We start from the raw sequence: 16,700 nt of genomic DNA on the forward strand, positions 1-16,700 counted from the left end.
AGAGAGAGAGAGAGAGAGAGAGAGAGAGAGAGAGAGAGAGAGAGAGAGAGATAAAACCTCCTCCAAACATATCTATATTACACACCAGACCAAATCCTGATAGGGAAATCCAAAAAGAGGTCACATCATTTGTCTAGACCAAATCAGCATAATGAGACAGACAGAGAGGTATGCAGTCACTGGGGACAGAGTCAGGCTAGGAGCGCACTGTCCTCTAAGCACTTTATTACCCAGGGAGAGTCTATGAACTGAGGCAAGAGGAGAAACCCAGGCATCAGCAAATCTATACTGGGTCACTGTGGTGGGGACAGGTGCCAAATGTTAGCTTTGTGGCCTACTGCCCAGGTCCACATTCCAGATCCAAGGTAGACATACCAGCTTGTGAACCAGCTTGGCACAATAAGTACAAAACCATGCCTGAGCAACAAACTCCTTGAAAATTAAAACCAACCAAATGAAACCAATGATTCGACGAGGCAACAAGAAATATTTTAAAATATATTTTATTTTTTTTTCATTAAATATCTCCCAATTACATGTAAAAGATTTTAAACATTCTTTAAAAAAAATTTTGAGTTCCACATTCTTTCTCTCCCTCCCATCTCTCTCCCACTCATTGAGAAAGCAAACAATATATCCATTATACATGGGAAGACATGCAAAACATATTTCCATATTAGTCATCTTCCAAAACAGAACACAATCACACAAACACAAAACCAAGAAAAATAAAGTAAAAAAAAATAATGATCCTTCAATGCACTCAGAGCTCATCAGTTCTCTCTCTAGAAGTGGACAACACTTTTCATCATGGGTCTTTTGGAGTTATCTTGAATCATTGTCTTGATCAGAGTAGCTAAACCTTTCACAGTTGATCATCCATACAATATTGCTGTTACTGTTTACAATGTTTTCCTGGTTCAGCTCACCTCACTTTGCATCAGTTCATATAAGTCTTCCCAGGTTTTTCTGAAATCATCCTGCATCATTTCTTACAGCGTAATAGTATTCAATCGCAATCATATACTACAGTCAGTGATATATTGTCCAGGCATTCCCCAGTTGATGGGTATCCCCCCAATTTCCAATTCTTTGCCATTACAGAAAGAGTTGTTATAAATTATTTTGTACAAATAAGTCCTTTTCCTTTTCCTTTGATCTCTTTGGGATATAGACTTAATAGTGGTATTGCTGGGTTAAAGGTTATGCATAATTTTATAGATAGCACTTTGGGCATAGTTCCAAATTGTTCTCCAGAATGGTTAGACTAGTTCACAACTCCACTAACAGTACATTAACATCCCTATTTTTCCACATCCCATCCAACATTTACCATTTCCCTTTTCTTTTCATGTGAACCAATCTGATAGGGGTGAGGTGGCATCTCAGAATTGTTTTAATTTGCATTTCTCTAATCAATATTTATTTAGAGCATTTTCTCATGTGATTGTTCATAGCTTTGATTTTTTCTTCTTAAAACTGCCTGTTCATATTCTTTGACCATTTATCAATTAGGGAATGGACTATAATTTTATAAATTTGGCTCAGTTTTTTTTATATATTTGAGAAATGAGGACTTTATCAGAGAAATGTGCAGTAAATATTCTTTGTTTCCTATTTTCCTTCTAATTTTGGCTTCATTAGTTTTGTTTGCACAAAACTTTTAAATTTCATGTAATCAAAATTATCCATTTTAATTCCTGTGACCCTATTTCCTATTTGGCCATAATCCTTATCCATGGATCTGACAGGTACATTTTTCCATGCACCCCTAATATCACCCTTTATTTCTAAACCATTTATCCATTTTGACTGTATCTTGGTATACAGTATGAGATGTTGGCCTATGTATAGTTTCTTCCAAAATGCTTTCTAGTTTTCTCAGCAATTTTTGTCAAATTGTGATTTCTTACCCCAAAAGCTTAGATCTTTGGGTTTATCAAATACTGTATTAAAATAGTCATTTACATATATTGTGTACTGAAACTATTCCACTGATACACCACTATTTCTTAGCCAGTACTAGACTGTTTTCATGATAATTACTTTGAAATATAGTTTGAAATCTGGTACTTCTAGGCTGCCTTCCTTCATTTATTTCTTTGACAAAAAAATTAACAAATAATATTTAACAAGAAATTTAACAAAAAATATTTAACAAGAAATATTAAGACAAAGTCAAAAGACTAAGAAAATAGAAGAAAATGTAAGGCGTCATAGCAAAAACAACTTAACCTAAAAAACAGATCTAAGACAAAAATTTTAACATCAGGCTATCTGAATGACAAGACCAAAAAAGAACCTAGACACCCTATTTCAAAAAACTGTAAAAGAAAGTTGTCCAGATCACTTAGAACCAGAGGGCAAAGAAGAAATGGAAAAAATATCTACCAGTCACCTCTTGAAAGAAACCTCAAAATGAAAACTCCCAGAAACATCACAGCCAAATTCCAAAGCTTTCAAGTCAAAGAAAAACACTGTAGGTGCTCAGAAAGAAAGAATTCGCATGCTGAGGAGCCACGGTCAGGATCACAAATGGTTTAGCAGTCACCATTATAAAGAAGTAGAGAACTTGGACAATGATATTCCAGAAGGCAAAGACTTACAACCAAGAACAACATGCACAGCAAAGTCAATAAATGATACAGGGTAAAAAAAAATCGGTTTTTAATGAAATAGAGTATTTCCAAGCATTCCCAATGAAAATACAAGAACTGGATAGAAACTCAGAAGTTTAAACAGAAGAATTAAAAGGAACATGAAAAGCTAAACATGAATGAAAAATAAAAAGAAACTGCACAAGGATAAAGTGCTTACATCCAAATATGGGAAGATGATACAAGTCCCTTCTGAATACTATTATCATCAGAGGTCACAGAGGAAATCTACTTAGACTAGATTTCAGAGTGGTTCTGTGATGTCTTGATGATCTTAAGAGAAGAATGAGGAGAGATGGGAAGAGCAATACATTTTTTTGGGCAGTGCAGAGAAAGGAAGGGAAAGTTTGCGGAAATTATATAATCAAGGTATGCAAGTAACTAATCAAGGTATGCAAGTAGCTATCTATATAAACAAGGAGAAGGAGTTCAGGAGAACAGATAACATTTCAATTTCACTCTTATTTCAAGTGTTCAAGAGAAGGAAGAATATATGCATACATAAACAGGTAGGTACACAAATGCATTCCACTCAACAGGGAAATAAGAGCAAAAGAGAAGAGGGGGAATTGGAGGAAAAGTAGATTAAGAGAGGGATTAGTCCTAAGAAATTGTAACTAAGGGTGTACAAAAATTTTTATAGCTCTTTGTGAGGTAGCAAAGGGTGAGGAGGTGCTGTTTAATTAGGAAATGGCTGAACAAGCTATGGTATAGAAATGTAATGAAAAACCATTGTGCTCTAAGAAATGATGGAGACTGTTTCAGAGAAACATCAGAAGACTTGTATGGACTGATGTAGAGTAAAGTGAAAAAAACAGGGGAACAATTTATAAAATGACAATAATATAATAAAAACAAACAACTTTGAAAGGATTAGGAACTCTGATCAACATAATGACCAACCATAATTCCAGAGGACTAATGAAGAAACATGTTGCTACCTCCTCATATAGAGGCAAAGAACTTAGAGTAAGGTATGATATATATATATATATTTTGCACATGGTCAATGTGGATTTCCACTTTGTTTTGCCTGACTAAGCATGTTTAGAACAGATTTTGTTTTTCTTTTGAATTCAATCAGGGGTATGTGGGAGTTAGGTTGGAGAAAAGGAGGGTTTTTGCTAGTTGAAAAACTAAAGCTTTAAAAAAAAAACCAGTATAAATATGAGCCAATATAATCAGTACCAATTATGTAGACATTGGGCCAGCACATTTTCAAGGGCAGACAGAATAATTATAACTGACATTTATATAATACTTAAAATTGGAAAAGTAGTAAAACTATCATATCATTAGCACTTCCAAATATTCCTGAGGTAGGAAGTACAGATATAATATACTCATTTTATTGATGAGGAAACTGATCATCAGTAAATTATTTGACTACAGCCATACAGTTAATGTCAGGTTGGATCCAAACCAAAGTTTTCCTAACATGATCTCTGCCTCCTCTCTCTCAGTCTTCATTGTGATAGCCTTCATTCTATGACCTCCTGAGAAGCCCAAGTCAGAGACAGAGAGAGAAGAAAGGTCTTCTCCCCTTTTGTATACTGTCTCTCACTAGCAAATGATTGATACTATGGTCCAAGTTTGCCTAGGACAATAAATAGCCTTGTTATGGCCCCTACTAGCAGTCCCATTTGGAAGGAATGCAAATACACAAATGAAGACACAGCAACTCTTCCTGCCCACCAGTCAGTGACAATTGGACTCTTGCCTGTGGCTATTATTCAGATACAGGCCTGTCCTTAAATAGCTTTATCAGCTGGCATTTCTTCTCAAGTCATCCTTAGAGGTGACTAAATGTTCTGTACAAGAACTTGGAAGCCAATTACCATAGAATAAAGCTGAATAAAAGCAGATGCAATAAGACTGTCATCCCATTAAAGTCATGTGCCAGCATGCAATCGTTCTTGCCTATTTTAATTTATAACTCCCCTAATTCACATAGGTGGGACTATAGTCTGTGTTATGGGAAAAGTATCTGATAGATTGTTTCAAAAACGCAAACTGACTTTACTGAAGAGTGTTATATGACTGTGAGTAGGACAACATGTGTAGGAAGGTGTGTGTGTGCATACCTGATGGCTGAAGTCATCTCAGTGTCCTAACTGTTCATTTAACTATCTACTTTTGAAACAAAACCCCTGAGGAGAAACCCTAGGAGCACATCCATGTGCCAAACACTTTCTCTACAAATTCTGAATGACAAAATGATACAAATGTCAAGCAGATGTCCACTTTACAATCTTCAGTAATAATCTCTTCTTTCAAAAATAAACATTGATAAATGATCCCATGGTGTTCTTAGTACTATGCTGGTCACTAGAAGAGATATAAACTTTAGATAAAATACAGTTACTTGTTGAATTTACAGTCTAGTGCAAGGTGAGGAGAAGACACAAGCAGATAATGATAAAATAAGTGATTTAAGAGAGGTTGGAAACAAATAACTATGGGAGGTCGAAGGAAAAAAGGTGGTTATTAAAAAGGGCTCATGACTTCCTCTCTCTATTCCTCTCTTTTGAGGCCATTATTTGGGATCTCATGAAGACCAATTCCCTCATTTTATGGATGAGGAATCTGATGCTATCAGAGGTTAACTGACTTGCCCAGGCTCACACAGCTAGGATGTATCTGAGGTATGATGTGAACTCAGGTCTTTCTGAGTCCAAATTCAATGCCTTATCTACTACACCAGGCTAAGACCCTTAATGTTGCAAATGTAGTGAAGGGGCTAGACAATGAGGGCATAGTCCTTGAAGAATGTACAGGCATTCTTTCTTTGCCCCTAATCTAACAAAGGAACTTCAGAGGTCAGTTTTGGTCATAATAACTTAGATTTCATATAATGATCAAAAGTCATATAAATTATGAGTGGCTCACTCTTTCCTGATGGCTTTCAAATGAGGTTGATTACCTTGAGCTGTTGGGTGGAGAGAAGCTGTTCTTTCTCCTCTGTCCAGTCAATGACACCTCTGTTTCTTTTATGTTTCTCTTTCTTGATCTTTGGTGAGTATTTTGAAAGAGGAGTGCCCAAGGGACCAGTGACTTTGGAATACTCATCAGGACCATCACAGAGGTCCCACTAGCAACCAGAGCTGGTAGCAGTGGCAGCGAAGTTCAGAGAGGACAACACAGTGTCAGAGATACCTGACTGACCCAACTCAGCAGCATATTGTCCCTTCAGACATAACAGAGCCTGGCAAGATGACAAACCAGATGAACATAGGAGTGACTTATGCACTGGTGATGCCACACTCAGAAGGAAAAATTGTTAGGAACCTGGTGAAGGGAGTAAAGGCCTCCCAAGGTCAGGTGTTGTAAGATATCTCTTGGCTACATGTGTTCTCTACATACCTGCTTCACAATCTTTTGAGCTTCAAGTTTGAGCCCATTCTCCCTAATATTCTTGAGGATGCTAGTAAGTGTCTGAGGCTGGATTTGGACTCAGGTCCTTCTTGACTCCAGGACTGGAACTCTATACACTGTGCCATCTAGCTGTCCCAATTATATGGTGGACTTTAAAATAGTTTGGGCCAATTTTAGCCTGTTAGACAAAGAAAAAACTCAGTGAGGATATTTGGCAAGTTGGTAGGGTTCAAGCCTAGAGGGATATACTCAAAAGTGATTAGCAAGGATTAACAATGATATATGGGGGCAGCTAGGTGGCACAGTGAATACAGCACTGTCCCTGGAGTCAGGAAGACCTGAGTTCAAATCCAGCCTCAAACATAACACTAACTGTGTGACCTTGGGCAAGTCACTTAATCCCAACTGCCTTCCAAAAAAAAGCAAAAATAATAATATATGCCCTCTCCCATTCTGTTGCTGAAGTAGAATTAGCAACAAAGCCTTTGGGAACATAGTCACATAGTAAATAGGTACCCAATATGTAGTATAGTATAATTAAAGAACAGTGGTGTCACAAAACATTTTATTTCTATTCACACAAGGAGGAGAACTGATGCCAAGGTGGAATAGTCTTGATATATGATTCCCATTGCTCTTGGTTTGAAGGTAGCAAACAATTGGATAATTTCTGGACATGGAATTGTGCAGCACTTTTCCCACTGTGGTAGAAGGTACAGAATCAATCAGGGCTCAAATTTATATAGAGTTTTAGAGTCATCTGGGTAGTATGTCATCCATAGGGAAAGACAGTAGTCAAGATCAATTATAGGACAGTATTGTCTCAATTGCCTAATAGGGAGTGAGGAAGGAGGTACAGGGATGCAGAGAACTTAATTCTAACTATGGTATATAACAAGAAGCTAGGGACTGGGTGATATGTCTAGTGTCTGGGTTTATTAGCCCATGCATCTATACATCCTTGGGGGGCTGGGGCCATACCAGGCAAACTGATCTTTACTGGTTCAACATAATGAAAATGAGAGTTTGGGTATACGTTTTGATCATGTATTGCTTTGGGGGCCAGATTTATAGTAGTAGGAGTAGTAATAGTAGCAGTAGCAGCAGCAGCAACAGCAGTATCAGTAGTAGTAGTAGATAATATATAATGTGAAATATCCATTCTTCTTTTCTTTTACTCTCCCCTTCTATCATTTTATTTTTTAAACCAAAAGTAGAAGCTTCTTTAATATTGCTCTATCATCATCCTGAAAGACATAATAATTTGAATTACAATCCAAACTGATAGCAATTACACAATCATATCTTCCTTTTTAACAATATACAATATAAAATAAATATATTTACACAAATGGACATTCATTGGAGCACACAGTATGATACACATCACAAAAAACACACACAATATTTGAGGTGTGAAATGATATTTTAAGGTTGGTTTAATTTTCATTTCTCTAATAAATAATGATTTATAGCATTTTTTCATATGAGTATAAATTGTCTTGATTTCTTCGTCAGAAAACTGCCTGTTCATATACTTTGGTCATTTATCAACTGGGGAATGTCTCATATTCTTATAGATTTGACAAAGTTCTTTATACATTTTAGATATGAGACCTTTATCTGATAAAATGTCTTTAAAATTATTTTCCCAGTTTTCTGCTTTCCCTCTGATCTTGGCTACATTTTGTTTTATTTATACAAAAACTTTTAAAATTTAATGTAGTCAAAATTTTCCATTTTATACCTAACTTTGCTCTCTATCTCTTATTTATTCTTAAATTGTTCACCTATCTATAAGTCTGAAAAGTATTATGTTTCATATTCTCCCAATTTTCTTGTAAAATATCTCTTTATATCTAGATATAAATTTGGATAACCAGAGAAAGAATTGATAAGAAGTATATGTAGAATAATTTTACATATGTGTGTGTGTGTGTGTGTGTGTGTGTGATGGTAGCCACCTCTAGGTGGGAGGATCGTCCATTCTTCTTAAATTTACATAGAGCCTCATAAGAGTTTCCTAGGGCACTAAGATGTTGTGATTTATCAAAGGTAAGACCACCAATATGGATCAGATGTGAAACTTGAATTCAGGTATTTATGATTCCAAAGCTGATTCTCTATTGGTTATAGCAGGCTGACTCTCAGAGTAATATTTACAATAAAGCAAAACTATCTGCCTATGTCTCTGTCTCTCTCCTGCCTTATGGCACTAGCCATTCTATCTTTCTCTGTTAATGTTATCGGACTGTTGTTGTCATCATCATCATCCTCGTCAGGAGACTCAGGTTAGTAAAACCCATTCTCTTTACACTGTAAATTCATTGATGTGTGTGGTTCTCAATAGTTAAAGGAGCAGATGGGCCAAATTAAATGACTTAAGACAGTACACGAGACAGACTGCTTAGACGAAATTCTCTGAAGAGCAATGAAAGCGAGAGTAGGATGCTAGAAGTTGGTCCCTTAGGGGACCAGAGACGAGGGAGGCTGGTTAGAGGGTCAGGGGTGTTGTTCCCCTTATAGGTTGAAGGGCATACGTCTTCTTGGAGGATAGGAAGGATGAATCAGTGGGGAGTAGCATGCCCCTATTCTAAGTTAAGGCCAACAAACTTTATAACAAGGACTGATTTTGGTAAGAAAGGAAAACCCTTTTTATTTTCAGGAACTATATCAGTTTCACATGGAAAACATAATATTTATGGAACATTTTCTTCAGTATCATAGTAACATTCTCTTTTTTAGGTTATCTAAAAATGGGTTATACTTGAATTACTCATGAAGCATTTTCTTTAAAATATGGACAGTTTTAAATGTTATCTAATGTTCTAATATAATTATCAACAATTGACCAGCACCCAATGCTATTTTAACAGTTCAAGATTTTTGCTTTTTCCTATTTTTTTTGGACAGGGTACAATCCCAAACTTTTCATACTTCATTTGAAATCTTAAGTTTTTTTCCTCCTCCAGGAAAAAAAAAAAGAAATAAAACCCTAAACACCTGGGTGTTACAACCATAAAATAGAACAGGATGTTAAGAGTAGATTCCTTCATGGCTTTTGAAATTCACTAGAATTTCTGCTTGTGGAAGAACAGCAAGTGATATCACTGAGAATTCTGGACTGAGGTCCAAGATTAGCTCTGGGGTCACCTACCAAAAAGATAAATGGTTATGACTGTTATGCTTATTTTAGCCAATGAAATGAAGACAAGAAAAGGTTTACTCTGGAGAGGATGTTTTAAGCTAAAATTATTTCCCTTTTTTATTATCATTATTCATTATTTTTTAAATAAGAAACTTGTCCATTCCAACCCTTTGCCAGTTTGTTAGGAAGTAAAAGAAACTAGGATCTAGTTATCCCTTCCACATCTCAGAGGCTAGGGATGTAAAGCCCCTGAGATATGGAAAATCCCCATAAAATTTTTTTGGTGCTCCCTTTGCACAAGAGAAATCTGATCTTTTTCTTTTTCTTTTATGGGGTGCTTATAGTACTTTACTATAAAATTTGCATTGATATTTTATAATACCATACGTATATTTTATGCATTTTCTGTCATCTGCTGGCCTTCACGTGTCTTCTGCCGCTTCTGCCAAACTCCCCATTTCAGTTCTTATGCTGACTTTAGATATATCAAAACCACAATGGGGAAAGTCATGATGTGGAAGGGATAACTGTATATTACCTAACTCTTGACATTTTGTGCTAACAGAGGAAGAGGGAGATCATAGAGCCCTAAAAGAGAAGTCTATATATTGATGAAGCATGCCAGGGAAGAATGTGGTAATCCTGAGAGCTTTCTCTCCTTGGGGAGAAGGCGAGTATTCAGTCCCACAGAAATGTTGAAAGTCTAGAGGGACCTTAAAGAACGGAAGATAAGGTATTGAATTAGGGAGTATGCTAGCAAGTCTTAAATGACCAGTTTTCAAAAAAAAGTGTATGCATAACATGCTTTTAAGTTTAATTTGCATTATGAACATTTCTTTCTATCACTTTAAATACAGAAATCAACAAAACAATAAATCAAGCCCTAATTTGAAGCATGTGTTGATATATGAAGTGTATATGCTCACAATGAAAATTTAACAATAGGCCCTTGGAAGCTGGTTCAAGCTGGCTTCAGCATAATCTTGGTTAATTTACTATTTGGCAACCCTGAATACTTTCTTCTCATCAGCAGGATGAGAAATCTGGTTGGTATTATTGTTGTTGAGTTTTTCAGTCATATCCCACTCTTGACCCCATTGGGGGTTTTCTTGGTAAAAAATACTGGATTGGTTTATCATTTCCATCTCCAGTTCATTTTAGAGATGAGGAAACTGAGGCAAATAGGGTTAAGTGACTTGTCCAGGGTCACAGAGCTAGTAAGTGTCTGAGGCCAGATTTAAACCCAAGAAGATGAGTTTTCTGGATCTAGGCCACACACTTTATCTACTGTGCCACCTAGCTGCCACAGATGGCATGATATATATGGACAACAGTATAGGTCCCTGGGAGGTAGTGGCCCAGTGGACCACATGGAAGCATTACTTTAGCTGTTTATTAACTTAGGTGGGAGTCCTTTGCATCTTATATACAGTTAAATAAAACCTATTCTATATTTGATATATTGTTACCCTAAGTGCTCACATGGGAACTAAAGGTGACCTCTTCTTTAATTTATTATTTTTATTTTTTAAATTATTTTTTAGTTTACACCATTCATTTCCGCAAGATTTGAAGTTACAAATTTTCTCCCCATTTTTCCCCTACCCACCACACCAAAATAGCGATCCCACTGAATATCCTCTCCCCCAATCTGCCCTCTCCCATATCTTCTTCCCCCATCCCCCCGCCGACTTTCCAGTAGGGCACAGTGGATCTCCACACCCCAGTGCCTGTATATCTTATTTCCCAGTTACATGCAAAATAATAATAATAATAATTTACATATATTTTAAACCTTTGAATTCCAGATTCTTTCCCTACCTCCCTTGTCACCCACCCTTACTGGGAAGATAAGCAATTCAATATAGGTTGTACATGTGTAGCTATGCAAAACATTTCCATAGTGGATATATTGTGAAAGACTGACTATATTTCCCTCCATCCTATCCAACCACCCACTAGTTCTGTTCTCTAATTTGATCCTGTCCCTTTTCAAAAGTAGGTGCTTCCAACTTCTCTCCCTCAAGCCTGCCCTCCCTTCCATCATTCCCCCTCTTGTCCTCTTCCCCCCTACTCTCCTGTAGGTCGAGATACCCTGTTTAGTGTGTATGTCAATCCCTCCCTAGGCCAAATTCAATGAGAATAAGGCTGACTCATTCCCTTTTACCTTCCTGTTCTTTCCCTCCATTGTAACAGTTTCCCTTGACTCTTCTATATGAGGTAATTTACCCCATTCTGTCTCTCCCCATCTCCTCGAATTATATGCATCTCTCATCTCTTATTTTCACCTTTTAAGTATCATCCCTTCCTATTCAATTGGTCCTGTGCCCTCTATGTATACCTGAACATATATATACACACACTTACATATCTACTCATACGCCCATATACATATATATGTATGTATGCATATATATATATATCTTCAACTATTCTCATATTGAGAAAAGTTTCATCAGTTACAATTATAGTTTTTGCATGTAGGAATGTATGTAGTTCAACTTTGATAAATTCCTTATGATTTCTTTTCCCTGTTTACCTTCTTATGCTTCTCTTGCTTCTTGTATCTGAATGTCAAATTTTCCATTCAACTCTGGTTTTTTCAGCAAGAATGCTTGAAAGTCCTCTATTCCACTGAATGACCATATTTTCCCCTGAAATATGATATTTAGTTTTGCTGGGTAGGTGATTCTTGGTTTTAATACCAGCTCCTTTGACCTACAGAATATCATATTCCAAGCTCTTCAATCCCTCAGTGTAGAAGCTACCAGATCCTGTGTTATCCTGATTGTGTTTCCAAAGCACAGACATACCCATGATCAGCAGGATGCTAGGCAGAGTGATGAGGAGGCAGACTGTCCAGGCACCAAGGCAGATCCTCGACCAGTAGTAAATCACAAATGCTTGCATTGTCAGTAGTTTGTTGCTCTTGATCTACTGTGCATACATGTACTTTCAGGTTAATGAATAAAGTGACCCCATGTTAACAGTCTCTAAGACTCCCTGTGGTGTTGATTTCTGTGTTAGAGGATGCTCGAGTTCCCCACTTGACTTCCCAAGGACCCACCCTTTCAATACCAAATGAAAAGCCACCTGGTCCAGGAAGCCTTGGCTCTGATGGGCCCTGCTAGTAATGAAAAATGTTCTTTCACACCTAACATTGGGTTCTGAATTTGCTCTAGATGATCGAAGGGAGGGAGTAGAGTGTGTATGACAGTTGTCAGAGGAATCTCTTTTTTAGGAGTGAAAAGTTGCCTCCTGGTGGGGAGAGGGACTCAGGAGAAGATTCATGGAGGAGGGAACACAAACTGGGCATAGGGTGACACACCAGGGTGTGTGTCCAGCCTCTAAAGGAACATTAGTGTTTCTAGATATAGAATAGACCCTTTCCAGATCTAGAATATGTTCAAGGTTACATGACAAAGGAAATGGGGAAATAAAAGGGAGCCCTGGAAGGGGTAGCTCCCCAAAACAAACACCAGCTAGGTTAGGCTGTCCGGGTTCTGATGCCCATATTTTTTATGTGACTGATGCTTCCATTTGATCCCTGAAAGCCAGCTGCTTACCTGAGGTGCCTAATTTCAGTCCCCCTCTTATTGTTCTAGCCTGGCTTGGCTCCCATCTCTGCATTGTCCCCTCAAGTACAAGTGTGTGCATGTGGGGGAGGTGCAGAGGAGGGAGTAGCAGGGCCTACACACTCATGACAACTAGTAAGTAGTTCCATCGAACTCCCTTCATTTTGTGAGACTTCATAGGATATCAACGTTAACTTTAAACCTGGAAACCAAGGGAGACCCTTGAGTCTAGGACCTAACTAGGCAGCCCTATCTACCCCTTTGTCTATTTGGTGACCACTCTCAGCTAGATCTGAAGCCTAACAGGAAGGAAGTGGGCATTTCCGAAGGCCAAATTTAGGCTCCCAGATCCATACTATGGTCTCTCAAGTCCCATCCAGATGTCTCATACTATGGTCCTAAAGTCCCATCACCCAGCAGAATGGATGGATGACAACCATCTGTCCCAACAGCCATGAAGGTGGCTGAAGCAGGTGCTGTGGAGTGCTTAGAGCTTGGTCAGGCATGGTAGATGTCAAGGTCGTCCACTGCCTCCTGAGCCATCTCCAGTCATCCTGACTTTTGCCCTGCCACTGGACTTGGATGATTGGAATAGAGAGTGAGGCTGATGACTTTGGGCAACTCTGCCTCATTTAAATCTAATTCACCTGCAAGTTAAGACATTACCCTTGATGTCATTGGTCCTCTTTGAAAACAAAGGGTGAACAAGAGCTTTGGCAAAGGTGAAACATAAAACAACTAATTAGCAGTCTTACAAATATTGAATTTCAACAAGGTGTTTTGATCTTTTTGCTTTTTGGAGGGGGTAAGTCAGGGCAATTGGGGTTAAGTGACTTGCCCAAGGTCACATGGCTAGTAAGTGTATCTGAGGCCATATTTGAACTCAGGTCCTCCTGACTCCAGGGCTGGTGCTCTATTCACTGCACCACATAGCCACCCCTCAACAAGGTTTAAATATTAGCCTCCTAACTGATATCTTAATCCTCATAAATTATTGGATTCTGTTCTAATCGTTCTATGATTTCCCAACCAGCCCCCTTCTTTTGTGAGTGAAAACTACCTGTTCCATGTGTTTGATTCATCTTTGTTCATTGGGCACTTTTCACCTTTCACTCCTGTGCCTAGACTTTGAGCCCATCACTATTTTATAAGTCATAATAATAACAAGAGTTATCATTTTCATAACACTTTAAGATTTATAAAGCCTTTTGCAAATATTATCTCATTTGATCCATACAACAACCCTGAGAGAGAAGTGCTATTGTTATCTCCCTTTAACAGATCAGGAAACTGAGGCAGACAGAGGTTAAGCCTGACTTACCCAGGGTCACACTAGCTAGTAAGTATTTGATTTGGATTTGAACTCAGGTCTTCCTGACTCTAGGCCCAGCACTCCATCCTCAGGGCCACCTAAAACTGCCTCAGAACTTTCCATAATGGTAGTTGGGATGGGAGTGAAAAGCCAATGAGTGTGATAGGAAACACAGGAAAAGAGGCTGGGGGCTGGGGGATGGTGCTACTTCCCCTATTGAGAAGTCAGGCAATTCCAGAGCTAGAAACTCTGGGTAAACTGTTGTGATAGGTAAAGGGCAGGGACTGGCTTAGATTACCAGCCCCTGTAGACTCATCTGAGCAGTGCTTAATTAGATGCTGTGTTAGGACCATTTTAGATGGAAGACTCATTGTGGTTTTTTCTTGTAATCTCAAAGGCTATGACAGCAGACTACAAACAAACAGTGAGAATTTTAGATGTCAGGAAACTAAGCTACCCTTGCCTACATAGCATCAGCTTTCTAGATACTGTTGAAATTCCTCAGGTCAGGGAGAATGGAGATAATGACCATTTGTTCAAAGTACAAATAAAATTCTCTGATCACAAGGTCCTTTTTAGTAAAATTTTATTCATATACATATCTGTCATGTTTCAGAATAAAAATCAGAAACAGGATCCCCTGCGGAAGGACTGCACAGCTCTAGAGGACGATGAAGCTGTAGGGAGTTCCTTGGGTCCTGTTGAACAGTGGCATACCTCCCTCGAACTTGAAGTACGTCAGTAGCTTCTGAATCCCGATATTCGTCCAGCTGATCAGTGCCCATATGAAGCCCATTGTCTGGTACATTGAAATCAGTATCTCCATAGAGAATTTATATGCCAGGAGGACAGTCAGCCAAGTGGCAATGCGAAGACTTTGGCAACCAAACTTGAAGACATCAGCCACAAAGGTGGACATATATTGGGGAGCCATGTATCCCAACGCCCCTGAGAGGCCCAGCCACGGTGGCATAGCGACTTTGACTTGAAGATTCTGGAAGAAGCAGCTCAGACTTTAAGGGGTATCACCTCCTTGACTGATGTAGGGAAAACTGAGAATATTGTTTCTTGACTTCTCAATACCCAGACAAGCCTCTAGACTCTGGTAAAAATGTCAGTTTGGCTCGATGGCAGTTTATCTCTGATATGAACACCTATAGAATTCTCTCCACCATTCTCTGACATCACAAAAGCCCTGGAAGTGACATTGCCCTGAAGGAGGAGCCATTATATTCTAAACTGGGAAGATCAGTTAAAGAAATGATGGCATGTCCTCCAAGGTGATTGTGCCACTCAATACCATGGTGAACATGAACTTGTCCAACATTGCACCTCCCTGGGCCTCTGTGGGCCAGTTTCCTCATCCCTACACTTCTTTTTTTCTTTCCTACCCTTCTTTCTACCCTCTTCTGGAGTAGGCCCTGCCCATTGGCTTTCATCTGAATCTAATCCCTCTTGTTTTTTTTAATAATACTATTGATAAGAATAGCCATCCAAACCTCCTCTAGATTAATGGTGGAGTCACTTGGTACAAATATGTTCTTAAATGGGCTTTCTCTGTGTCTAGAGGTGGAAATGGGGAATAGATTTTGCTTTTTTAAATCTATATTTAGAAATATAGCATGGCAGGCAGGACAAATGGAACATTTCTGCCAAAAACAACTGTACTTTTAGTAGGAAGCTCCTTGATTAAATCAGGAGATAGCAACCTCAGTAAGCTTCTCCTGTCAACAAAAATCTCAGATTGTGTGTTCAATCAACCCACCAAGCCAGAATTCAGGGGGTTAAAAGTGAGGGAGGTGTCAGAGAAAATAGAAGCAAGAGACGGAAAAGTCCCATATTATTAGCTTATGTCCCTCATTAGCTATGGGTTCTTTCCTCTATCTGACCCTAAGGAGGTACCTTCCAGCTTAAACATTCTATAACTAGGTAGAAGGATCTTTAGAATTCTGGCAGTCAGACTTTCTCACCAGCTAAGTGTAGGAATGGGGTAAAGGGTCAGAGAAGAGGGAGGCAGGGCAGGACTAAGCAGAATTAGAACCTTAAAGTTTGAGTTTCTTTGCAGACCTCTCTGCCTCTCAGGGCAACACTGAAAAAGAGAACAGAGCCAGGAAGTCAATGACATAAAAAATCAGGGTGGGGCAAAACAGAATCTTAGGCCCTAGACCAGGAAGGGATCCCCATCTGGTGGGGAAGGAGCAGGAAAACTGATCCCTACCTCTTTCCACTGCCCCATCCAATGCAATTCGATGAAGACATTCCTTAAATGCTAACTCTCTGTGCCCGCCAACTGCACCAGGGGGTATGTGGTGCCCATTCCTCAAGGGATCCTTACCCTCAGTCCCAACTGGTTGCCTTGTCTTTAAAGATAGCTCTAGTGACTATCCCCACTCCCCATTTTGAGACTCTAGGGCCTGTGCTTAGGAAAATGATTTTATACTCCATCTACTGTGCTTTAGAAAGTTCATCTCAGGCTTGTCATCTTCCTCAGGGAGGGAATGGGGGCAAACAGCACATGCACACAGATAGGGTAGCAGAATATTATGTGAAAGTAGGAATGAACACCTTGTTGGGGAGAGAACAGGGCAGTGTGAGGGCAAGGGAGGCACCTTCGAGAGGTTTGGAGGAAAAGA

This window comes from Petaurus breviceps, unplaced genomic scaffold, assembly GCF_028583685.1.
Source record: "Petaurus breviceps papuanus isolate PSGF00001 unplaced genomic scaffold, PetGlider_PUasm1.0 90881, whole genome shotgun sequence".
Lineage (NCBI taxonomy): Eukaryota > Metazoa > Chordata > Mammalia > Diprotodontia > Petauridae > Petaurus > Petaurus breviceps.